We start from the raw sequence: 25,869 nt of genomic DNA, 5'->3' as shown, positions 1-25,869 counted from the left end.
GTTCAAAGTCTTTCTGTTGGGTCACTCTCCAACATTTTATAGTTCCGTTCATCAGACAAAAGACGTTGGCACTCTTTGTCATATGCCTCAAGGGTTTGTAACACTATTGCTCCCCCTTTGTCTGCTGGTTTAATGACGAGCTCACTGTTGGCCGTCAGTTCTCGAAGGGCTTTCTGTTCCTCTCCACTTGTATTGTAGAAGACGTTTCTCCCTTGTGTGTTCAGCTTGTTGACCTCCGTGACCACTGCCTTCTCAAAGGTTAGAATTTCTACGGGGATACTAGAGTCGGGAGGGGTGAAGGTTGATTTTAGCCTCAGACCCGTGTCTGTCTTCTCTTCTGGCAAAGGTTTATCTTTAAAAAAAGCCTGCAGTTTCAGTTTTCTGAAGAAGTCTTGTAGCTCCACATTGAGTTTGAAAACATCCGGTTTCTGAGTGGGTACGTACCCCAAGCCTTTGTTTAGGATATTCTTCTGCGTCACTGTTAATGTGATGGGTGTGAGGTTCACCACTAAGTCCCTCTCTTGCTGGTTGATGGTTGATTGGGAAGTGATCCCGTCATGCTCCGAGTTGTTCGGGCATTGGGCTGTTCCTGGTCCTCCCACGCTACATTGTTCCCTTTCCGGTTCTTCCCGCGTGTGTTCTGGCGTGCCCCTAAAAAAGGTTGTTTTTGCCCTCCATAGGGTTGTTGTTGTCCGTAATAACCATCACTGTATTCCTGGTTCCACATTGGTCCGAACTGGAAGGGGTTGAATTGTGGTGGACCCATAACTTGTTGGAAATGGTTTGGTGGTTGGTATCCCCGCCATCCTCTTTGTCTAGGGAACTGTTGGCGCCTCTGTCTCCATCCTCCTCTACGTTGTCTGTTTCCTCTGTTTCCGCTCGAATTGGAACCTGACGAGCCAGTATCTGAAGTGTCGCTGTCCGCGTCACTGTAGCTGGTGTATCCGGTGCCATGCCAGAACTCCGGGTCTGTGTGGACTACCGAAAGCTCAATTCAGTCACCAGGACTGACGGGCTCCCCATCACCAGAGCTGATGATCTCATTGATCGGTTGGGGACTTCCTGCTACCTCAGTATGTTTGACTGAATGTCTGGAAACTGGCAGATCCCCTTAACTGATAGGGTATGGGAGAGGTCAGCAGTCTCCACACCAGATGGGCAATATCAATTCCGGGTGATGCCCTTTGGGATGAAGAATGCCCTTGCCACCTTTCAGAGGTTGGTCAACCAAGTGTTGGTTGGGCTGGAGGATTTCAGTACCGCCTACCTGTAGGACATTGCAGTGTTCAGTGCCACTTGGGAGGAACATCTGCACCACCTCTGGGAAGTGCTAAAGGCACTGCTGAGGGCTGGCCTCACGATCAAGGCAAACAAGTGCCAGATTGGGCAGGGTTTAGTGGTTTACTTGGGACACCAGGTAGGGAGCGGCCAGGTGGCGCCCCTACAGCCCAAGATAGATACCATTCTGGTTTGGGAAGCTCCCAAAACTCAGACAGAGGTGGGAGCCTTTTTAGGACTCACAGGTTATTACAGGAGATTTGTCAAAGGGTATGGCACCATTGTTGCCCCCTTGACAGAGCTGACTTCCAGGAAGCAGCCTAGGAAATTGAATTGGACCAATGCCTACCAGAAGGCTTTTGATTCCCTGAAATTTGCCATGTGCACAGCGCTCTTGCTTAAGGCACCCAACTTCTCAGAAGAGTTCATTATGCAGACAGATGCTTTAGAGCATGGTGTGGGGGCTGTGCTCTCACAGCTAAATGAGGAGGGCCTACACCAAACTGTAGCCTTCAGTAGTAGGTAGTTACTTCCACGGGAACACAGGTGGAGTATAACTGAGCATGAGGCATTTGATGTGGTCTGGCCGCTGAAGAAGCTGAGACCATACTTGTTTCAGACTCACTTCCTGGTTCAGACAGACCACAGGCCCCTCAGATGGTTGATGCAAATGAGGGGTGAGAATCCAAAGCTGTTGAGGTGGTCCATTTCCCTACAGGGGATGGACTTTACGGTGGAACACCTCCCTTGTACAGAACACTCCAATGCTGATGGTCCGTCCAGATTTGTCTGCCTTAGTGAAGAGAAATCCCAAGTGGATGGGTAGTTGTCCCCACATTTCAGCTGGAGGGGATACGTGTTAGACCTGGCACCATTGGCATGGGTCTCCCTTCCACATTTTACCTCCTGTGTTTTGCTGTGTGTTGGACTCCATTTTTGCTGATCTAGATGCTTTGGGTATTTTGCCACTGCCGCTCAGTGCCAAAGTGCAAGTGCTCCCTTTGTAAATTATTGTTATAGATTAGTGATTCCATGATTGGCTCATTTGATTAAATTGTCAGACCCTAGTATAGTGCTCTATGTGTGCTCAGGGCCTGTACATCAAATGCAGCTGGTGGGCTTGCAGCACTGATTGTGCCACCCACAGAAGCAGCTTGTAAATTGTGACTCAGGCCTGCCATTGCAGAGCCTGTGTGCAGTCAGGGACTGCCATGTCAACTTGGCAAGTGTACACACTGGCCAGTCCCTAAACCTTCCCTTTTCTACATATTAGTCGTCCCTAAGGTAGGTCCAAGGTACCACTGTGGGCATGGTGCACTGTATGTGACAGGTAGGACATGCCCTGTTGGTGTGGCATGTCCAGATAGTGAAATACTGCCAATTTAGTTTTTTCACTATTGCAAGGCTATCTGTTCCCATAGGACAGAATAGGGAGTTTTTTCTCTAACATCTTATAAACATAACTGACCCTAGGAACAAGATAGAAAAGTAAACATGAGTATGCCTGAACTCAGAATGCTTTTAGTGAGGGTGATTTTTGCATTCTGTGTTTGAAAATATCACTTTTAGAAAGTAGATATTGCCTAACCATCCAGTGTGCCTCTGCCAGGTTTGTGTATTGCATGTCTGTTTTTTTTTCAATGACAGGGGTTGGAAAGGGGCAATGGCTCCAGAAGTCTGATGAGTCAGGGCTTGACCGAATAGACCCGGGCTGAATTTAGAGTAGGGGAGGATATTTCCTTTTCACCTGAATGGGCCTGGTCTGCTTACAACAATGCTGTCTCCACCTCCTGCCAGGGAGCTGCATCAGTGAAGACAGAACTGGATTTGGCTGGGTACAGACACTCTCTGCCTTCAGAGAACAAAGGATTTGGTGGTATAAATAGAGGGGCCCAGACCCCAGAATTTTATATCACTTCTGGGCAATCAAGACAAAACTTTGCCAAGGATAAGCTGAGGAGGAATACTGCCCCTATGATGTTTGCGGTCTGGGGTTGACCTGCAGTGGCTACTTGCTGCCAAGGAAAGGAGAAAAGGACTTTACTGTTTGCTTTGCCGCCTGCTTGAAGAAGAAGAAGATCACCAAGAGCTTAAAACTGAGCATGCCTCCTGTTCTGAAGTCTAAGGGACACAAAGACTTCATCCCTTTTGTCTTTCTGCATCTGGAACTGTTGTTTGAGTCACGACAGAAATGATTTGCAACACAGACGCCGGCGAGCAGCACAGATACCTGCACCTAAGCCATGGGCAATGGTTGTGAAGAGCACAACGCACCGCCCCGACTTGCACCGTAGACCCGACGTCTGCTGACTCCGTGCCAAATCAACTCCAAATCGGTCATCGAGGTCGCTGCCTGCTCCGGAGCCAAGGACAAGGCTTGTGATGTTCATGGCGCACCGTCATGACTCGCATCGCAGCCCAGACTTCAAAGATGCCGGTGCTTCATCAATGCGGAGTCAATCTTTGACGTGCGTGACTCCCAAATCCATCGACATCGCACCTTCGTGAGGAACCGACGCCTCATCCCCATCTGTGATGTCACCTCCCCGACACAGTAAGAAACCAATGTCTCACCTCCCCTGCACTGCAGTAAGGGACGTAGGCATCACATCCCCAGGGGTCATAAGGAACCGACACTGCGAGGCACAAACGAAGCATCACCTCCCCGACGCCGTGCAACGTCTTTGCTTTCATCAATTCCGAAGCCCACAGGAATGAATGGCAATTACCAAATCGGTAAATACCGATTCAGTAAAAGGGGCAAAACATTGAAGGGTGGCAGGGTGTCACTTTGACACACTGTTGCACCCCTCAATTGTGTATGGGTGCACATGTTGCAGACATACATGCCCTAAGGGCATGTATGTCTGCAACATAGCACTGAAGCAATATGAATAAATTTGCATTTTGGGTGGTTTTCGTTATTTACCACCAACTTGTAGTTGGTGGTAAATAACAAATGCTAACATGGGATAAGCACTCATTTAAGTGCTCCCTACATTCGGAATTTGGTAATTTGCCGAATCGGTATTTAAGAAATCGGTAATTTACCGATTCCTTAAATTACTGATTCAGTAAATTACTGAATCCTTAATTTCGGCCCCTACATCAGAAAAGCCTATTACCAGTAGGTAACAGCCAAAATTTGTTAATTTCGGCCGTTACCGACTGGTAATAGCCTTCCTACATCTAGCCCTTAGCAACTCGCACTTTTGCCTGCGCTTCCCCCACATGCCACCCATGTTGCAGTGCTTTAACTAAGTCCTCCTCTGCTTGAGCCAGCCTAATTTTCAGATTATATATTTGCTGTCTTTTTATTTATTAAGGTTCAGAGAATATCTAAGAGTTTCCCCTCATATACCAGCTTTCAATGCATCCTGTACTATATCAATTTTAGCACTGCCTATATTTTCCTTCAGGAACAACGGGATCCAGTTCCTCATGTGGTTAAAATATTCTTTGTTTACCAGAAAGGCTCGCTCAAAGCTCCAGATTCTATCCCTGGGTTTAATATTTTTTCCCTTGAACTCTATCACTAAAGGGTTATGATCTGAAAGTATACGTATGGCTAAATCTATGATACACTCTTGAAGCAGGGAGTGGGAAACTAGCATGAAATCAAGTCAGGCATGAACTATATGTGGAATAGAAAAAAAAGTAAAGCCAGGATCTGATCGGTTTTGCCAATTCCAGTAATCGTTCAGCCCATGATCTTTACATAACGCTTTTGTAGGACTTAGCCTTTTTGGCTGAAGTTCCCTAAACTTTTTGCTTTCCCCTGGACCATTTTCCTGACAGAGAGTTGCCAATGTAGACACTTTGGGTACTTTGCCACTGCTAATCAGTGTCAAAGTACAAGTGTTCGCTATGTAAAATGTAATGGTAATTCTTTGGCCATAATGGGTAGTTTTACCTTACTAGTAAAGTTCCCTAGTGATGTGCACTGTGTGTGCTAGGGCTAGTAATTCCAAAGCGCACGGATAAGGGAGCTTAGGGCTGCAGTGTAGAGCCTGCGGGCAGTTTTCTAAGTTAGCATGTTGTCCTGACAAGTGCAACCACTTGTCAGGCATGACTTTCCCTTTTACATACACATTGGGCACCCCTGTGGCTGGTCTCGGGTAATCCCTGGGCAGGGTGCACTGTAGATAAAAGGCGAGATATATACCATGGTGTGTGTTATGTCCTTACAGTGAAAAACACTCCATTTCATTTTTCACAGCTAAAAGACCATCCTGCCCATAGGACAGAATAGAGGAGGCTGGGTGTTGTGTTTGTTAGCCTAGTTTCCTGTAAGTTTATAATGGAGAGGTGAAGTTTAGTATGTATGAACTCACAGTATCATAACACATCTTTCTGTAAAGGTGCTTTTGTCCCTGTGTGTTCAGAAACCACTCTTTTAGAAAGTGGCTGAGTTGTGTGCTTTAGATATTTCTGTGTGTCTGCTGAAATGTGGATTGTCTGTCTGGATCTGAAAGGTGAGAGGATCTGGGAGAGGTCTTGACCCAGGGAGGATTTGAGATGGCACCAGGCTGTCCTGCATCTGGAGAGTAGGGGGAGGAGAATCCCGGGAGGTGAAAAGGCCTGTGCTGGTGCTATAAACCAGTTGACCTATCTCCTGCTGAGTGATTAAGGATCCAGATCCCCAGTATCAAAGGGAGAGAGGTGACACTGGGTGGGAGACACCCAGAACTGATTTAGGAAGGGTTCAAGAACCCCTGAGCACAAACGAACTTCAAAGATATTAAGGGGTATAACTATGAGAGCTGAAACCCCTGAACGTTGGAATGAAACAGAAATGGTTTGAGACTGAAAAGGCTTGAACCCATTCTGTGGTCAAGAGGAACCTCTGCTGAAGGAAGAGCAACTGAAGAGACTGCTGTTGAAAGACCAATCCTTGCTTCCTGATCTAGGGCTGGTCTGCAGTTTGCTGGTCCAACCAAGGGAGAGGCTGTTTGGACTGTGCTTGGAGGTGCTAGGTCACTCTGCTTGAAGAAGGCTGTGGGCTCGATGTAGGTAAATTAGATTTACCGATTCATAAATACCGAATTTTACTGATTCGGTAAATCTAATGTAGGTAATCATTCGGTATCAAATACCAAATCGGTAGGAATCGGTATTTACCGATTTGGTAATTACCGAATCGGTATTTGCCATTGATTCCTAAGGGCCTTAAAGCCCATAGGAATCAATGGCAAATACTGATTCGGTAATTACCGAATCGGTAAAAATACCGAATTGCCAAGGGGGACAGGGTGTCACTTCGACATCCTGTAGCACCCCTGTTTCTGGCTTGTGTGCCATGTGGCACACATACATGCCCCTAGGGGCACAGGTGTACATGCAGAGATGTGCATGTACACAGGAATTCGTTATTTACCACCCAATTCTATTGGGTGGTAAATAACGAATTCTTAAGGGCCTGTGGCACTGTTTACTGTGCCACCTACATCTGGATTTACAGAATCGGTAAATTTACCGATCCGGTATTTTACCGATTCGGTAAATTTACCGAATCTGTAAATTTACCGGTTCTGTAAATCTCAAGCCCCCTATATGTCAAACACCAAATACTGGTCGGTAACGGCCGAAATCGGCTGTTACCGACCGGTATTTGGTCTCCTAAATCTGGCCCTGTGCTTTGTGCTGTGTCTTGTAACCCCAAGGACCCGAGGTGAGCTGGCTCCCTGTTTCGAAATACAAGATCATAAACGTTTCTGGAGAAGTCCCAAGCAACGCGGGGTACGTGTGCTTTTTCAGCTTGACACCCTCAGAAGTTTTGTCTTGTGATCGTGGGCACGCAGGAGTAAGCGGAGTCTCGAACGCGCTGGGTGCGTGTCGTGTTGCAGACCAGGGTGTTGGTGAGGAGCACCTGGTCGTTGTGTGCACCAAAAGAAGAAGTGAGTCTCAGACGCGCAGAGAGTGTGTTGGGGTGCTGTCAGGGTGATGGTAAGCAGCGCCTGGTCATCGTGTGCACCGGGAGAAGAGGTGAGACTCGGACACGCAGAGTGCGTGTCGTGGTGCAGCCAGGGCATTTGTGAGGAGTGTCTGGACATCGTGTGCACCGAAAGAAGAAGGGAGTCTCGGACGTGCAGAGTGCGTGTCGTGGTGCAGCCAGGGCGTTGGTAAGCAGCGCCTGGTCATCGTGTGCACCGGGAGAAGAGGTGAGACTTGGACGTACAGAGTGCATGTCGTGGTGCAATCAGGGCATTTGTTTCAAGAGCCTGGTCAGCATGTGCACCAGGAGATGAGGTGAGACTCGGACGTGCAGAGTGCGTGTTGTGGTGCAACCAGGGTATTTGTGAGGAGTGTCTGGACATTGTGTGCACCGAAAGAAGAGGAGAGACTTGGATGTGCAGGGTACGCATCGAGGTGCAAGCAGAGGTGCTGGTGAAGAGCGCTGGGTCATCGTGATCACCAGAGAAGAGACAAGTCTCGGACACACAGTGTGCATGTCAAGGTGCAACCTGAGACGCTGGTGGAGTGCCTGTGTAGGGTGTGCACTGAATTTGAAGTAGAGTCTCCACAGTGCTGAGGGCAGTGCTTGGTGTCACTGAGACTGCCCGAAGGAGGGCCAAGTCATTGGAACCTCGGAGTAAAACAGCAGCGGCCGGGACTAGCAGTCCCGGAGGAGCAGAGCTCGCCACACCCAGTGACGGAGTTCTGGATCAAGGCCAAGGTTGCTGACGTTGGAGATGAGAGTTTGGTCGCACCCCCTAGGTAACATGGATCACCACTTGGGGTGGGGTGCGGGCCTGGAGGGACACTTTCTCAGCCTCTCATTTCTGTCAGCTGCGCCAGCCTGTTGCTTCAGCTCGGATCTCGGCCCATGCTGACCCAAGAAGGGGCAATTCTGGGGCCGGAGTGAGAAGCAATACTTTGGTGTCATCATTGATCCATATTGAGGGCACTGTTAACGGAGCACCTAAACTGTGGTATTACACTTTGCATTATTGCTGCTAACGAACTATCGAACTGTCGTATGACGCCTGACCTCATTTGTGCCTGACGAATGACATGCTTATTGCGCTACGCACTGTGTTATTTTTCCCTTGCAGATTACCTGATTGTAAGGTGGCACATTGCATTATTTCTTACTTGCACAGAATCTGATTATAACGTGGCGCAGTGCATTATTTCTTCCTTGCACAGTACAGGATTGTAGCTTGACGCATTGCTTTGTTTCTTCCTGGTACAGGGCATGCTGGTAGTGATACAGATTGCATTATTCCTTCTATTGCAAAGTACATGACTGTGGCACCAAGTTGGCATTGTTTCTCTGTTGCACAGTACACGAGAATAGTGTTACACATTGCAGTATTTGTTTTCTTTTGCAATGTGTGTGATTCTAGCAATACGGCTGGCCTAACCTTTTGTAAACGGTTAGAAGTGAGCTTAACTGTTGGTTAGAAGCAGTGGTTGGGTTAAGAACCTACCAACCCACCAGAAAGAATACTACCCATTCTTATATGTTGGTTTTGTATCATGTGGTCATATCGTATAACTTCTTATATAAAGATTATACTTATTTTATAAAAACTTGTGTGGAGTCTATTTGTGGTGACATCATTAGGTTGCTGTGAGTGTGGCTGCACATACTGTACACTCATGCCTTGGAGATAAGCCTGGCTGCTCGTGCCAAGCTACTAAGGGGGTGAGCAGGGCTATCTCAGACGGTGTCCTGACTTAACCTAACTTTGAAGCTAGGGGTCGGGGATTCCTGCTTCTAGCATTTGGTGGCGGCGTTAAGCGATAAGGACCTCCACTTCAAACAGCTTTTAATGCCGAAACACTTTAGATTTCCTACCGCTACATATCCAATTAGCTTCCGAACTCAATTTCTTATTGGCAGGTATGTTTATGTTGAAATCCCCACAAAGAACAACAGGGAGCGGCTAAACGGCAAATTCACTGTTTACCTGCATGAATACTCATGGATCGCCCAGGATGCTACCATAGATCAAGCAGATAGTAAATGATTCTCCAGTGCCTTTACAGCATTCTGTTATTACCCATCTGCCTAAATGGTCAGCTAATGTTCGGGTGAGTTGCAGAGTAGTGTTGCATGTCAGGATCGCCACCTCTCGTGTCCGTGTATTCTGTGTTGTCACCCCAACAAGCCTGTATCCTAGTGTGTTCAATAGGTGCAGTTGGGCCCTTTCAATTTCAAGCTCCTGAATATATACTATGTCTGCCTTTGTAGTCCTGCAACAGCATTGCATCTTTTCTTAGGGTCATTCAGGCCACTGATGTTAATGGATGTAAATGTTGGCTACACAAATGTTACCCATCAAAGATAAATAAAAAGACCATTCTTATAGGACACCTCCCCCTCCAGCCAGCCCTCCCCTGCCCCAAACCTCCCCCCTAGCCCACCACCTATAACTGAGATGACCTGGCTCGGCCTGAAGCCCGGATGATGTAGACTTCTGCCCCCACCTGCTGAAAAGTGGAAAAAAGCTGCCTCAGTCTCCATGTCTGCTCAACGGTGGCATGAGCGAAATACGGCCTGGTAAAAAAGCTCACTCTGTTATATTACTTTTTAGCTGTTGCCGAGATAAGTCATAAAGAGTCTGTCATAACAAAAAGTTTCCAAAATATAACAGCATAGCCTGTGGTAATTCAAGGGTATTCAAAGGGTGTTTTGAGAGCATTAAAGGAAACTGGTGGGCTCGCTGAATTTCCTTGTCCAAGTCCCAAGTACTCAGCTCTGGAAAGGTCGCTTTTAGTAGGGAGATCATGTATTTCCTGGGGTCATTTCCTTCGATACCTTCCAGAATTCCTAAAAAGCGAAGATTGTTACAGCGTTGCCCATTTTCCTGATCCTCCATTTTCCAGATCAGATCCTTTACAATCCCCTCATGTGCATCACTCTGAGTATTAAGGGCTACAACATCCTTTTCCAGATTTCCGGTCCAGACTTCTACGGGGGCCATTCTATCCGCTATTTCAGCACGAGTTCTGCCTACTTTCCTGACTGCCCCCTGCAGTTTCTTTGCAGCCAGACGAGCTCTGCGATTGTCCATCTTCACCTCCTTCTGGAAGCTCTTGATAGATTGCAGAACTAATGATAGAGAAGGATCGTTCTGCTACCCAATCCCTGAGATCTCACCATTGCTTGCCATCATTGGATTCCCTCAGGTCTGGTTGTTTGAGCTGTTAGGAGTGGTTAGTTGTGAGGCTGAATAGTCCCATCTCAAATCCCCTATACTTCCACCATCGGAGACCTCACGCAGGTTATTCCTCACTGTATTTTTTTATTAGGGATTTCCTTTGTCCTTGTCCTTTTAAAGGGTATTCCGACCCAGAGCTACTTTTCCAGTTGGCCTCTTCTCATTCACTAGAGGCTGATATGCTTGCATTCGAGATATCTGACTCATCAGATAAAGAGTACAACTTTTCGTACTTGTCAGGAGATCTAGCCTGCAGTGACAGGATGTTTGCTGCTTTATTTCTGACGTCCATATCCCTCAGGGGGGGGGGGTTCTTATCTTTAATTATTGTCTCGCTAACATCATTCGTAAGGTCTTGAATGGGGCCTGTATGGAGAGGAACTCCTGCATCTGGAGCATATTCTATGCCAGGGTTTGTCTGAGGATTTAGTGCAGGTTCCACCACAAGGGTTGATGTGGCGCCGGCAGTGATTTGCTCCTCACTTCTTTTTTCCTGCCCCACTGTCCCTTGTGGACCTACTCCAGCTGGGCCGAAAAGATCAGTGATCATCTGTTGACAGTCCTCTATATCCCGGGTGTTTTTCTATGTAACTTATTCAATTGTTTCCATTTTGTCCACTTACTCCCCCCGCCCTTGCTGCTGCGTCCATCAACCTTTTTGCCACCAGTACAGTTCTCCAGAGGCTGCTCTTTCCGCATGGGGGCCTGGGCAGCTGCTGCTGTCATGGTTGTTGTGGTTTGAGCGCTCCTTGTTTTCGCTGCTTTCCCACTGCGTCCTGACATCCCTAGCTTTGTGGAATGCTGCTGTGCTAATATTAAAAATCCAACAAAAAGTTTCCTTTGCCAGCATCGCTGGGTCCCTGATACAGCCGGGACAGATACTAGCAACAGTTCTTGGTATAGCGTGTGTCCGCACTACAGGCTGCTCAAGAGCGTAGAGAGCGGAGTTTTTTTTTTTTGGATTGGTTCTATACACGTTGGTCTCTCTGCATTCGCTACGAAGATGTCTTCATGAACTATCCTTACCAAATGCCCAAACACTTATAGAGACAAGAACTGGAGGTCACCCGTTAACAGGCAGATCCTACCAGAATATCTAGAGAATTGTCCTAATAACTGCAAGGCCCTAAAGAAGTTTTTATCGATCTCCATTTTGAATATAGAAAATAAGGGTCATTCGCTGAAGAAAATGATTTAGATATACTTGGCAAAAGAGGAATCTTTTATTGACCCCCCACAGAACCTCGATCATAGACATCGTTCATTGATGAACTGCTCTTAGACAAGCATGCTCTATTGAACAAATCTTGGAATCAGAACGAATGATCTATCTATCCTTATCTCCTAACTGTGAAAGAAAGATATAACTGTAAAGTATCATTGGATAGTTTAGAATCGTTTATGCTGATAAAATACAGGAACTAATCAAAATTTTATGACTACAACGATTGGAAGAGTGTTGCAAAATTTTGGTGTGAACACCCAGAGGAAAGCTACCGCCGAAACGCGTTGGTGTAATCTAACATCTCTAACCAGTGTCGTGCCAAAACTGGATTTATATATGATGCTAAAATAGTCAATGTTTTGGTTTTTTCTCCAATGCACTTAGGATAACAACACAATAGACTTTTTGTCTATCAGTTTAGTACATTATTGGCACTATTTTCATTTATGATAGCCTCGAAAAAATCGGATCATGGATGGCAAATTATAAGCTCAAGTTAAACAGATATAAAACAGAACTAATGATTCTTGGCAATAAGGCTAATCCGAAATTAGAAATTTTCTGGCCACCAGGTTGGGGGCCTTCGCCCTCCCCCAAAACTGCCATTAAAGATCTAGGCATATGGTTGGACCAGAACCTAACAATGGAGACCCAGGTCAATAAATTGCCTGGGACTTGCTTTGGAATCATACGTATGATTAGGAAGATCATGTCTTTGCTCCCAGAGAATGCAAGAAGAATCATAGTTCAGGCATTAGTTACATCGCAACTGGACTATGGCAACTCCCTCTTTCTGGGATCACCCAAATATGTGGTAAAAAGACAACAAGTGGTTTAGAATGCTGCCGCTTGAATGTTGCTGAGCATACCTAGACGTCAATCAGCCAAGGTAGGACTCCGGAAATTGCACTGGCTTCCAATACAGGCCAGAATTAAATTCAAGGCTCTAAGTTTGGCTCATAGGGCTATGCAGGGGAGGGGCCATGCAGGGGAGAGGCCCTGTTCTTATCCAAATATCCAAGCGCCGAGATGCCTACGGGTAGTCGAACAGTTCAACAGCGTGTATAGTAACTGGATACACGTGTTATTCAGTGAGGATAAACGTGTAAGAAGTGAGGTAACTTCTTATTTGTCTAAACAAATTTGGAATACTTTGACCTATTGACTATGGCAAGACTATATTGTGTTTGAGCCCTGATGAAGTCTGTAGATGCAAAGATTAGCATCAGACGAAACACGTGTTGGCTGAATGACAATTAAGAACTGGATTGAAGAATAATACCATTAAAGATATTGGAATACCATGAATACAGGATTGGTGGATTACTTCCTATAACGGATATATTTGTTGCAAAAAAGACATTACTCCTGCACTTGAGCAGAACTGTTCTTTGTACCGGGTTGGCGGATTGATGCCGTGTCAGATATAATTGTGGAGCTCAGAGAGATACTGTTTTTGAATGTGTATCAACCCTGGAATTCTAGGGTTTCTGGGGACTGTTTGGTAACCAGTCCTTTTCTCTCTTAGAGTTCACTATTTATTTGAATCTCACTTGATACTGTCCTTTACCAATAGCTGTGCGCCTGACCTCTGGCCTGGTTGCCAATTCTGATTGTACTACTTGTGAATTGGTTGATACTTACCTATCAATAATTGACTATAAAATACCTATATTATCGATCACAGAGTGGTTGGGCCAAAAGCCCCCTTGAAACATTGGGATTCTGTCCCTTGAGGAAACCCAGTCCCTTAAATGGTCAAGGATACTTGCTGCAAATATTTTTCCTGTGGCGTCCAAGAGTGTGATTTGCCGCTAGTTCCCTGGATTGAGACTGGTGCCTTTTTATAGAATTGGGATAATGATACTACCAGTCCTTGAATAAGGACTTTGGCCAGTGTCATAACAATAGTGAAAAAGAGGTGCCAAAAACGCCCTCCACTTCACCGGATTACTTTGCAGTAATGTTATTGGTATCATATCTGGGCCCATAGCTGCTGAGGTTCTAGCCTTCTTGATATACGACTCAATTTGCTTTTCTGAAGGAGAAGGTAATAGATGTGCAGTTCCTTCTAAAGGCCTCGTGTTGCATATATTCCTGGAGTCACGGTAATTTGTAGAGGTCGAGAAGGTAGCTTTTCAAGTCATTCTGTGATACCGGCATGGCCTTTAAGGATTCTAGATCCTTTGGTAATTTGGCGCCAAAATTGTTTGGGGTTTCTTAGAGTGGCTGCCATATGTAGTTCCAACCAGTTTTTCTTATCTGAAGTGGCTGTTTTTTCCGTTATTGTGTCTTCATAGTTTATTGTTCAGATGAGCTATTTCTGTTTCCCTTAAACTAAGAAAAGTGATGCACTGCCGTCTAAGTCTAATTAGCTGGTTTATTTTTTTAGAGATGACCGCCCTCCAGAGATCTTCTTAGTCTTTAAAAATTAATTAGGGAGAGAAGCTTTCTTTTGTAGCAGGTTAGTTAAGGAATTGAAAGTTTCTTCAAAATGCTTAATTGGTCTGCTGTTGACATCTTCCGACCGGAACTGTTGAGAAGCTATTACTTAGTTTATTGTATTTATATTTGCATTATTCAAGATTATTCGGCCAGCTTGGAATCTAACACCATCTGTCCATTCATCTGAGAGATGAAAAGATGATTTACGTTGAGGTTCAAATGAATAAATGTGTGGCTGCTCTCCAGTGTAAATTTAATACAAAGATATTTACATTTATGGAAGAGAGCAGAGCCAGACTACATAATATATAGTCTAATATAGAGCTGCCATGAGCTCCCCTTCTTGTGTAGGTTGCAGGTACATTCCCTTCTAATCATTCGTTTGGGATCACTCCATTGATTTCGCTGGCTAGCTCAACTAGGATTTTCCCACGCTTGTCTGCTTTTTTGGCATCGAAGAACATAGGGGTTGGTATAGACCACGCTTCCCCTTTGTCTCTGTTTCTGTAGACTATAGTCGCACAGTGAGAAATATTTGTGTTAAAGTCTCCTGTACTTATGATTTGATACTTTCTGCATGTTTCTAATTTTGTTTGAATCTGGTCAAGTGTTTTTACAAGTGGGGTGTTGAATTCAGAGACAGGTAGGATATAGAAATGAAAAAGAAATATGGGTTCAGATTCACAGGGATTTTCTTCCTGGGTATTTATTTTTTTGCATTGCACATTATTGCTGCCCAGATGAATTCCTTCATTATTCCACTTTATGTCTTCTGTCAGTAAGATCAACAAGCCCCTCTTTGTGTGTGGAATTTTAAATGTGAAGTAGTCCTTTTAGTTAACATTTTCGAGAGACCTTGGCCTAGATGTATCATCGTTCCTATGTGCGATTTCTCAATAGCGATTTTTTGCGAATCACTATTTAGAAATCGCAAAATGGGATGTATGTTTAAAATCGCTATTTTTTTGCGATTTCTTAATATTCTTTATTTGCGAATTCGCAAGTTGCGAATTCGCAAATAAGGAATAATTTCCCATTCATTCCTAGGGGCCAGGAGCCCTATAGGAATTACTGTGAAATACAAAATGAGAATGATTTCAAGGGTGCAGGGGTGTCTCAAGGACACCCTGCTGTACCCCTGAAATCAGCATTTGTGTGCATATGGCGAATATGTGCCTCATATGCCTCCTTTAAAAATGCAACATTTGGGATTATTTTAACATTTCGCAAATTACCACCAACTTCAAGTTAGTGGTAATTTGCAATTTCTTAACCCAAAATCACAAAATTTAAAAGTTTCATACATAGCATTTAAGGAATCGCAAAATTGCGATTCCTTAAATGCTATTGCAAAATAAGGAATCGCAAATTTTTGCGATTCTTTATTTTGCGATTTTTTAATGCATCTCAAAACATGCAAAAAGACCGTTTACGATTCTCAAAGGCCGAAATTCGGCGAATTTCAGGCTTTGCGAATCGCAAAAGGCTTGATACATCTAGGCCCAGATTTTCTGGAGGCAGACAATTGCTGGTGAGTTTTTGAGATGAGAATGTAATTTATGCGGCTGCAGACCTTCTATGTTTCGTTAGAAAAGATCAACGGTCTTTGTGAAGGAGTCATCGCTAACAGGTGAGTTTTGAGCCTCGTCCCTGCCTATATGCGTTTAGATTGTCTAGGTGTTATCTATTTTTGTTTTTGTGAGTACAAGATGGCTATGGTTCCATATTAACCTTTCACATGCTTTTAAACAAAGTGTTAGATCGTTGGCTTGGAGTTCTAGGGACCTTTCTGGGAAATTAATTTAGTTTAAAGATGAGAAAGTTAGGGGAAACTTATTTTTTAGGACTGTTGATGCCTTTAGCAGGACCTGCAAAAACATTTGTCTTACTCCAATCACATCAAATCTGTACTTATGAAAGATTTCACTTTCGTTTAGGATAATTGCAGGTATCACGCCAGACCAAAAATCGACTAGCACTGTAGAAATGTCAGCCTTATCTGGAAAGGGAACCAATTGTAATTCAGAAGATGATATTTTTTAGATGGAATGTGGTGTGTGAATAAGTTTAAGTACCCTTTCCCAGTTTAATTGGTTATTTCCTATGGGAAAGAGGTCTGTTATCTCCAGGGTTAGATATACATCTTGTGTTTGCCTTTTCCCTACTGTTGTAGCCTTGGAGCCAGAAGAAAAAACAACCTGCTCAAGGTCGCCTTTAGCAGTGAAATTGATAACCAGGGGATTCAGTTGGCTTGATGGAGCTGCTAGTAAAAATAGATGGGTTGTTCCCTTCATGTTGTTGCTATTGATGTTGCCTAACATATTATTATGTGGATGTCCTCCTTCCACTTGAGCTTCAAGGCCTGACTTATCCTTTTGAAAGAATTTTATGTTTGCGATGTTTTGCTTTTGTAATTCTGCGGTTACTCCTTTTTCTTCTGTTTTTTGTATTTTTCATTTGAACTGTCACAGTTTTACTTACTTTGTTTCTGAAATTAAACTTTTGGAGGTAAAATGCCCTTAATTGTTTGGGTAATTTCTTAAGTTGTTGACAAATGTTGGACAGAGTGTTCCATAAAATGTTGCTGAGGACTTTGTGCAGTCTCCTGTGCTGTTTTACGGATGAAAATAGGATACGACTCAGGAGATGAGGATTGGCACAACTCTTTTTTGGAGCTTCATATAGCCTTTTTAAGGGCTAGATTGAATCGAGTTAATCTCTATTTTTATTTTGGGATTTGTTGCTTTTGTTGTTTGTTTGCATTACTCTTATTTTTTTGCGATTCTGTGTTTACAAAATTACTTCTATTTGAGATGTAATATTTATCAATAGTTGTGCTTTCTTGGCTTTTGTTTTGATTATATATGGAAACATTTGAATATTTTTCTGGTATTGAAGGACAGTCAATTGGATATCCAGGATATGATCGGAGGTTGCTGTAGATTTCCCTAATAATTCCAGGATTGACTCCAGAACGTTTTGTAAAGAACGAAGTGAATCAGCAATTTTTTTATTTTTTGAAGATCCGGAGATAGCAGTATCGGGAAGTTGGGGGGAGAGATAGATTGGCATCTTCCTCCAAGGGCTTACTAGGCATGCGATTGAACAGCTGCAGTGTCCCCCTCTGTGTTTTTGCTGGTGGATCTAGGATAACCCAACTCAAATTTATATCTGGGAGAGTGAAACCATTGCAGGGGTAGATATTGGGGCAATTGTAGGTGAAATTGATTCTGCTGAGGTAAAGTGACTGGACCTAGAAGAATCTGCACTTCGGAGCCTTCGATCTTATATTCTGCAGGTAAATCTGAGGGGTTCTCCATGTTAACCATGAGGTCCCTTTGATGTTCCTGTTTAGCTATTTCTTGTTCCTTTTTAGTAGACAGTCTACATAAGGGGAAAACTTTGGGATTGTGAGCAATCCCGGAAGTGCTCCGATATGCGCTGATAGTGTTTTACTGCTTCTCTGTGACTACGTGGTACCTAGTCTTTTCATGAAGCCAATTCTCTGCTTCTTAATTTTTTGAAAGCCATTGCGTTCACCATAATCATGTGGCAGGGAATCTAAGGAAACTCTAGCGGTTGTTGTCTGATTTCCTACTATTACATTAGATCCCCAGACTCCAGCTTACTGGTAGTAGTGGCTATGCCTACATAAAAGTGCTCCTGACTATCTAATCGGAGATTCACTGCTCTTCCTAAGCGAAAAGAGTAACTACTCCCAAAATGTGCTGCTGCTGAGGGCACCCTCACCCCTGAGACACAAGCCATGCTGCCCTAATGATATCAGCTTATCCTCCACAGTCCAGTGTACAGCAAAAAGCACAGGGACAGAAGCCAAGCACACCTGGCCAATGCTATGGTGCCACATCACCTCTCTTCCCCATACCAATCCTCCTGCACAGCATGCTGGACCACTTCAGGATGGCGTTATCCATAAGCACTAGTCACATCTCTTCTCAGCTCCTCCGCTCCACCAGTCGCTAACTCCACTGCCAGAACCTTTCCAACCAAACCTGAAAAGAGGGGCCCCTCCTGTGTTGGCTCCAGTTGTCTGGACTCCTTCCTTTGTTCAGTGGGCCTCGGCTATCCCTTAACTTTGTACAGTTAATTAACAGATGCAGATTTTCATCCCAGCTCTTCCTGCTCCAGAGCTTATGTAATTACTGGTAATTACTCCTTTTGTGTGGGGAGGACTGTGTTCCTGCTGCTAGTGATAAATGTAACTAACTTGGCCCATCAAGGTGAAAAAAGGTCCGGGCTCTGATCCTTAGATGAACCAGAGAAATCTGACAATGCTGGATGACACATATAGTATTAGATACCTTCTTGGATTTCGGTGCGCATGTTCCAACCCATTTTCATATATCACTGGACTTTGTAGGCCAAAGGAAAGCAAAATCTTAGGAGGCCAACCATGGGCCCATATCAAATCCCGTAGACTCCCCTCTGCACCAGGCGTAATGTACACAGTTACTGGACTGCGCATTACAGTTTTATTAATAACACATACACATTTAATTTTAATTTAACCAAACTTTCTTCCCTTGTATGCCTAAGGTAATTATTATATTATTTGTGCAAACTTCAATGTATAACAAATTTCATTTTCTGTAAAGAAAGACTTTCGAGTGAAGTAACTCAAGTAAGTCTGTTGTTCATGTTCTCCATGTCACATGATTGTTTATTTAAACATGCTACAAACAACAAGATCATTACTCATGATCAAGGGGTTGTCCCCGAAACGCGTTGGGTCTTGACACTAAGCTGAATTAAAGAAACCGCTTTGCTCAATTATAGTGTCCATGGCGCGCTGTTTTACCATCAAGGAGGTAGCGCTTTTGGAAAGATATTTGGGACTCGACGTCCCGCTGTGGAACGCCACCGCGAGAGGAACGGAAAAGGGCGACTGCGTAGCTCGCAACACCTTGCTGTGGGACTTTCAAGGTTTTCTTGCCCGCTCTGAAAGTTGAATTAATTATGCAGAGCTGAAGCCGATCGGTTTCGCTGAACCCGAGAACCCGATTCTGCAATAACGGGTGCCGGACCAAACTGAGGTGAGCCCCGCAATTCAACCGATTTCACTTTGTGAGCAGGCGGCTTCCCTGCGTTTCCCACACATACGGAAACAGCAGGGAGTTGAAAGCGGTTCCTGGTAACAGCAGAAAATTCACCGTAGCGAACATGGCGAAGCATGAAACGCTGTGAGGCAGCAGATAAAATGTTTGATAACTACAAAGAAAACACGGGAACTACCCAAACTGAAACGATAAACAACGATGATGTAACACCGTATAAACATCAGCTGTGGGACCGCTTATGGAAAGCGCTCAAACTAGAGCAGAACAAATGGTGGGAGGCCACAACACTCCAAAAATACATCGATGTAGGAAGAGTGCCCAGGGGTCTGAGGATCTTTGTGACCCCTACTTTCAACAACCCTGACCCAGAGTTAATCGCTGACTGGGTAGCCAACAACCATAATTGTTCGACAATAATGCTTGGACTGCTTTTTAAATATGCCAGAAAAGATGTCAAGCGGCTAGCTGATGAAATCGACAATATTACAAAACAGCTGAAAGCCATTTGTGGTCAGGAGGATTTTCAAAAAGAAATGGATAAATTGGATGAAAAACTTAACAAAATTGAAGAGGACATCAAAGCTAAGAAGCAGAGAAAATTCCATAGAGATCTCATTGACTACCAAAAGGGCCAAGTATTCACCTTCGCCAAGAAATATGATCGGTTGCATAACGCTCAGACTGAAGCTGACGCAAAGAGCAGCGGCCCGCCAAAAAACATTATTATTGAAGGTGCCGCATCCGGACTCACAAGAGGCAACAGCATTATACGTGAGAACAACATCTCGAGTATATCAGAACGAGATGGAGTAAAAGATCGAATTTTAACCGAATTTACACTAATGGCGAAAGGAAGAATGCCAGCCAACAGACAATCAGCAAATCAAAGTTGTGGAAGAGGAGGCAGAGGCACATCAAGAGGAAGAAAAACAGCATTAGGAGTATTGGGAAGCTCGGTGGGAAGTCGAACAAGGGGCCAACAACAGAAGAAATAATGGAGCAGACTACAGTCATTAACCTGTCCAAACGAGCACTAACCGACATCGAGGTAGAGACTCTTTCTTTGGGTTTATCATTTTGTCCTTCTTATCATTTGAATTTTACACAAAGCTGTGTTGATTTATTTTACTTTACTCGTAAATTAAGGATAAAGAAATGGTATGCCACCAAAGTTAAGGACCCCAACGTTACTGCTATTGATGAACCAAGTCTCACTAGCATAGGAGAAATGAAATTGTGGCAAACCTGTAGTGAGTTGGGGATTGATGAAAAATCGATGACATTATACGAGGCTGATGAAAATGTGAGGACTGACTTAAGTACAAAAAGCGGTTTTAGACCTAAATCAATTTTCCTCCCACAGATCAAAAACGACTCCATTGATGTCTTTGAATGAGGAGTCATGCAAGAATTTCTAAACCTGTCAAAAAAGAAGTGGCATATCAACTAAAAAGTAACTAATGAACAGTTGAATGCCATTGAAAGTTTGAAAAATGACCGTACGATTGTAATTAAAAAAGCAGAGAAAGGGGGGAATGTGGTTGTTTTGTCAAGTGATATGTATATTGAGGAAGGTCTAACACAGCTATCTGACCCAGATAAATAATGAATATGAGAAATCCATAAAAAACCATCAAACACATTTGGTAGAGTGGAAAGACAAAGGTATTTTAGAAAAAGAGAAATACAATTTTTTAGCTGACAAACATCCCAAATGTCCAGCTCTCTATTTCCTCCCGAAGGTCCACAAAGACAGAGAGAAAACCCTGGGCAGACCCATTGTGTCGTCAAGGGGTACTTTTCTAGAGGACTCGTCTAAATATGTAGATTTTTTCCTACAGCTATTTTTCCAAAATCTACCATCGTATATTAAGGACACTGGCAACTTTCTTAGATTGTTGGTAAAGATAGAATGGAACACCAATTATAACCTTCTAAGTTTAGATGTCATGAGTCTATACACGTGTATCCCCCGTGAATCAGGATTGACAGCTTGCCAATATTTCTTAAAAGAGAGATCAGTCTCCTACACCTCTCACACAGACATGTAGGTCTCTATGATGCTCAGTTGCCTTACACAAAACTTCTTTACATTTGATGGTAAGATCGTTAGACAAGCCCTTGGAACATCTATAGGGACCTGCTTTGCACCTTGCTTTGCAGGTCTCTATCTAGGGTTTTGGGAGGAAACTGTAGTCACACGAATGGAAATGTACAGAAAGCACGTAGTGACATGGGCACGATATATAGATGACATCTTCATTGTTTTGTTGTGAACGTATCTATAACCCTAATTAAATATTCCCGATTTATGCCCTTATGTGTTTATAACAAATCCTATCTTTATAAAGGCCTAAGAATCATATCCATATTTATTAATAGCCAATGCAGTCCAAATACGGCAAGGCTACTTCCTTAGACTCCTAGAAAGTACAACGAGTTTTTTAAACATACCAAACCATCAGCAACCCGGGAATTCCCCCTTCTTTTGTTTTGATTTGTCCTAGAACTCCTGTGAGTCCTGAAACAACTGCCAGTTCTTAGTGACATCTCTTATTGACGTCTTATGTCCAACCTTACGTCAAACACGACACCTTCCAGGTATAAATACCAGCGTTTGCCTTAAGCAACACGCGGTGGTTTGGAGCAGAGCGGCTATCTACTTACCCGAAGCCCAGCTGATGCGAGTGCCGAAGAAAGCTATACCTCCCATTTGACGCACTGAGAAAGACGCTGTCTTTTCTCCTGCCGAGAAAATCCAGCTCCAGTGTTTCCAGTCACGATTGCAGGTTACTGGGAGATCGAGTCCTGAGAACGAGATACAAGACCTCCTTCCTTCTAAAACCAAGGTATGGAGCTGATTAGATCCTTAGAGAATTCTTGATTCAGATTCCTGGGAAAACTAACTTAACTTAAACTACAGCTCACTTACTCCTTCACATGTACTAGGCTTAGGTTAGGTACACCGGTGTAGGCGTATTTAGAAGCACCAGTTGAGTACGTTTAGTCAACTTTTATCATTGTATATATTTTATCCGTTTTAAGTATCATATGGCTCAAAAACCATATCAATGCTTTTATAGTATTATTTCATACTACTCCTTTTACTGTATGCACTTTACTTTATGACAAGTATTGCAATTTTGGCAATTCACTTCTCTTGCATGAGAAAGAAGACTGCTCAATAAATAACAACTTTTATTGAAAACACCCGTCTCTCTATTTCTCTGCACTCTGGTGAAACTAAGCATGCACGATTGACTGAGTGAAATAGCTATCTATTGTTTTCACACGACTCTGAAGATATACTCCTTATTCTGGAGGGAGCAAAGTTGTCATGTTTATGCGGTTGTCAGAAGCTAATCCCTTTTTCTCTAATCAGGGAAGTTAACTCATCCCTGTTCATTCGAAAAAGTTTCTAGTGACCTCTGAGCTATCTGGCATACCTAATTAAGTCTAACATATTCAGTAGAGACACCCAGTCGACCTCAGTCCTACGTCTAAACTACCGTTTATGTTATTCCAATGCGCAGAGCCTATTGGGAATATAGGAACTACACTATATGGCGCCCAACGTTTGGTAAGGCGATATTCTAACGCAAGATACTAGAGTAACTCAGTCGTGCTTTTCACACAGACCCCTTTTCCCGTAAAAACTCCAATAGATGTCTGGAGTGGGTGAAAGGTTAATATCCGCAAGAACTTAGTAGGAAGAGATTCCTATGTATTAGTTTTTGGTTTAGTCAATGTTGAAGGATACAGTGTTCCAAAATATTGTGCACCTAATCTTTGTTTCCTCAAAACTTGCTCTGCAAAACTTTCTGTCAGTAAAAATGTCAGACAGTGAGGACGAAAGGGAGAGAGATAGACTAGCAGCTCAACTCGTAGCGGACGACACAACTGTCCAAAATAATGACCCAGATGCAATAATCATCCCGGTCAATATAGGAAAAACCATAACTATAAAACTTATAGAGAATGGAGTATCATCAAGAGGTGGTACAGTGGTATTTGTGGTAGAGGCACATGAGTTTCGGCAGACAGAGGTATTCTATTCCTGGATAAACTTTCCAGCAGCACATGCTGTAACACATGAGTTCCACTACTACAAAATAGTGGAATCTACAGAGGAATACTCTCCTTTCGAGGAAGTTGAAATTCCACTAACATACGAAGAGCACCTGCTCTGGTTTAATGGTGCCCTAAAACATCAAAATCATATTACCAGGCTCGGTCCACTAGGTAGACCAGGAGCCACATGGCCGGTTCTAGCTAGCTACACACCACATCCGGACATTGAAACAATGTCCGACAGAGAACTTTTTGTTCAGTTATAACAACTAATTAAAATACATTCAGCCAGTTTCATGAAGCCAAATTGCGATCGCAATAGCTGCGAATTAGCAATTGCGATCGCAAATTGAGTAAAAGCAATTCATGATAGTGAAAATAGCAAAATAGTGAAATCGCTAAATACAAATCGCGATTTCGCAAAGAAAATCGCAGAATCCTGGAACCAGCCCATTTGCGATTTAGAAATAGCGAGAAACCATGGATTCTGCAAAATCAATTGCGAACTCGCTAAATAATCGCAATCGCCATTCAAGAAAAATCGTAGATTGCGAAAAACACGATAATCGCTATTTGCGAGGCGCTATTTAAGGAGAACCCAAACCAGGTGGTAACCAGCAAAGAAAGAAAAAAAAAAGTTAAAAAAAATTAACTACAAACAGGTGCAGCCCTGACCAAACACACTAAAGGATATGCAGCTGGAGCCTGAGGACTCTCACAATACCAGGACTCTACATGGTGGTCAGGCGGCGTAGGCTACAGCGAGCAGCATGGAACAGGCGTAGGATCCAGGAGCGGATATTCCGTCAGCGGGTCACCCTTCTGGGCCAAACCAGGGAGCAAATCTATGCTGAGCACTGCTTAAATGGGCCAATGATCATTAAGCTGATCCAGGACCTAGACCCCCTGCTGCAGCATCCAACAAGGAGGACCAATGCCGTTCCCACCCATGTGCAGGTATTGTGCAGCCTGCACCTACTGGCCTCCGGAAGCTTCCAGGGGATAGTTGCTGTCGCAGGGGGGATATCCCAGCCCACCAGGTCCCGCTGCCTAAGGAGTTTCCTGGATGCAATGCTGACCCGGCTACACCACTACATATCATTCCCCACCACCCAACAGGACATAAATGACACCAAGCTGAAATTCTACAACATTGCACATTTCCCGCATGTAATTGGATGCATTGACGGTACCCATATCCACATCTGCCCACCAGCACAAACGGAATACATGTACCCCAACCGCAATTCCTACCACTCCCTCAATATCCAGATGGTGTGCAATGCAAAGAATTACATCACGGACATAGTGGCACAATATCCGGGCAGCACGCATGACTCCTTCATCTTCCGGCACAGCGGCATTCACACACGACTGGCCAGGGGAGATTTTGGCAAAGGACACCTACTAGGTAAGTACACATGCCCCCAAATAGTAAACTGTGAGCATGTATCTGCACAGAATAGGAACTCACCCTGTGCTTATTACCCTCAGGTGACAGCGCCTACGGTCTACGTGAGTACCTCCTCACCCCATACCTCAACCCTGCCACACCACAGCAACGGCATTACAATGCTGCACACATACGAACAAGAAATTGCATTGACAGGACATTTAGCCTATTGAAGAGCCGGTTCCGCATACTGCACAAGACTGGTGGGGCCATCAAATACACACCTGAGGTCTGCTGCCGCATCGTGGCCTTGTGTGCAATACTCCACAGCATTGCTGCCAAGCGCAGGATACCAGTGGAGATATCTGGCAGTGAGTCTGAAGGGGACAACCGGCCACCTCCACATGTGCGTCATGCACGCGGAGAAAATCCTGCTGAAGGACACAGGTGTCGCAACCACATCACTATTAACTGTTTCTAGTGCACCCATTCACCTCACAAAACACTGCACTCATGCATGACAAATGTAATAATGACATGAGTTTGAATCAAGTTAGACCATTAATCTTTATTGTTCATGCACAATATATCGGCCTTTAGTAATTCTGGTGTCTCATGAAGAGAGTATTACTCCATACCTTCCCATGCTGGGGTAGTGGGTTTGCAGGGGTGTACTGCATGGCCTCCCTCAGAGTGTCTGAGTCCTCACTGTCGGTTACGACGAGATGCCCCAAGTCGTCTCTCTGTGTCCTGAGGGACGGTGTTGGCCCTAGTTGCTGCTGTTGGCCTGCTGCTGCGGCGACGTGCAGGCATCGGTGGCAAGGATGCACTGCTGTTGGTTGACGCTGCCACACTCACGTTGTCAGGCACCTCTGCTTCTCCATGGGCAGTGGCCTGGCTGCCGAGCACTGCTGCCGTAAGCAGATCTAGAGACCTGACCACATCCTGGCAACACTGCACCATCTGGCCCTGCATGGCGAGTGACCTGCGTGCCAGCTGTGATGTTGCATTCCCAACTACATGGTTAGATCTTGTGTAGGCTGACTGCGAGGAGCCCGTAACACAGAGGACCATCGGGAGGTCTGGCGTTTTAATAGTACAAACCATATTGAAGCACTGAAGTATCGCTGCAAAAAGCCTTCGTATGCCCTGTTTCTGAACTCGACCAGTCTCCCGCAAAAGAATATGTAGAATCCAAAAAGTATTTGA

This window comes from Lissotriton vulgaris, chromosome 6 (genome assembly GCF_964263255.1).
Source record: "Lissotriton vulgaris chromosome 6, aLisVul1.2, whole genome shotgun sequence".
Classification (NCBI taxonomy): Eukaryota; Metazoa; Chordata; class Amphibia; order Caudata; family Salamandridae; genus Lissotriton; species Lissotriton vulgaris.
Note: the sequence above shows the minus strand (reverse complement) of the source record.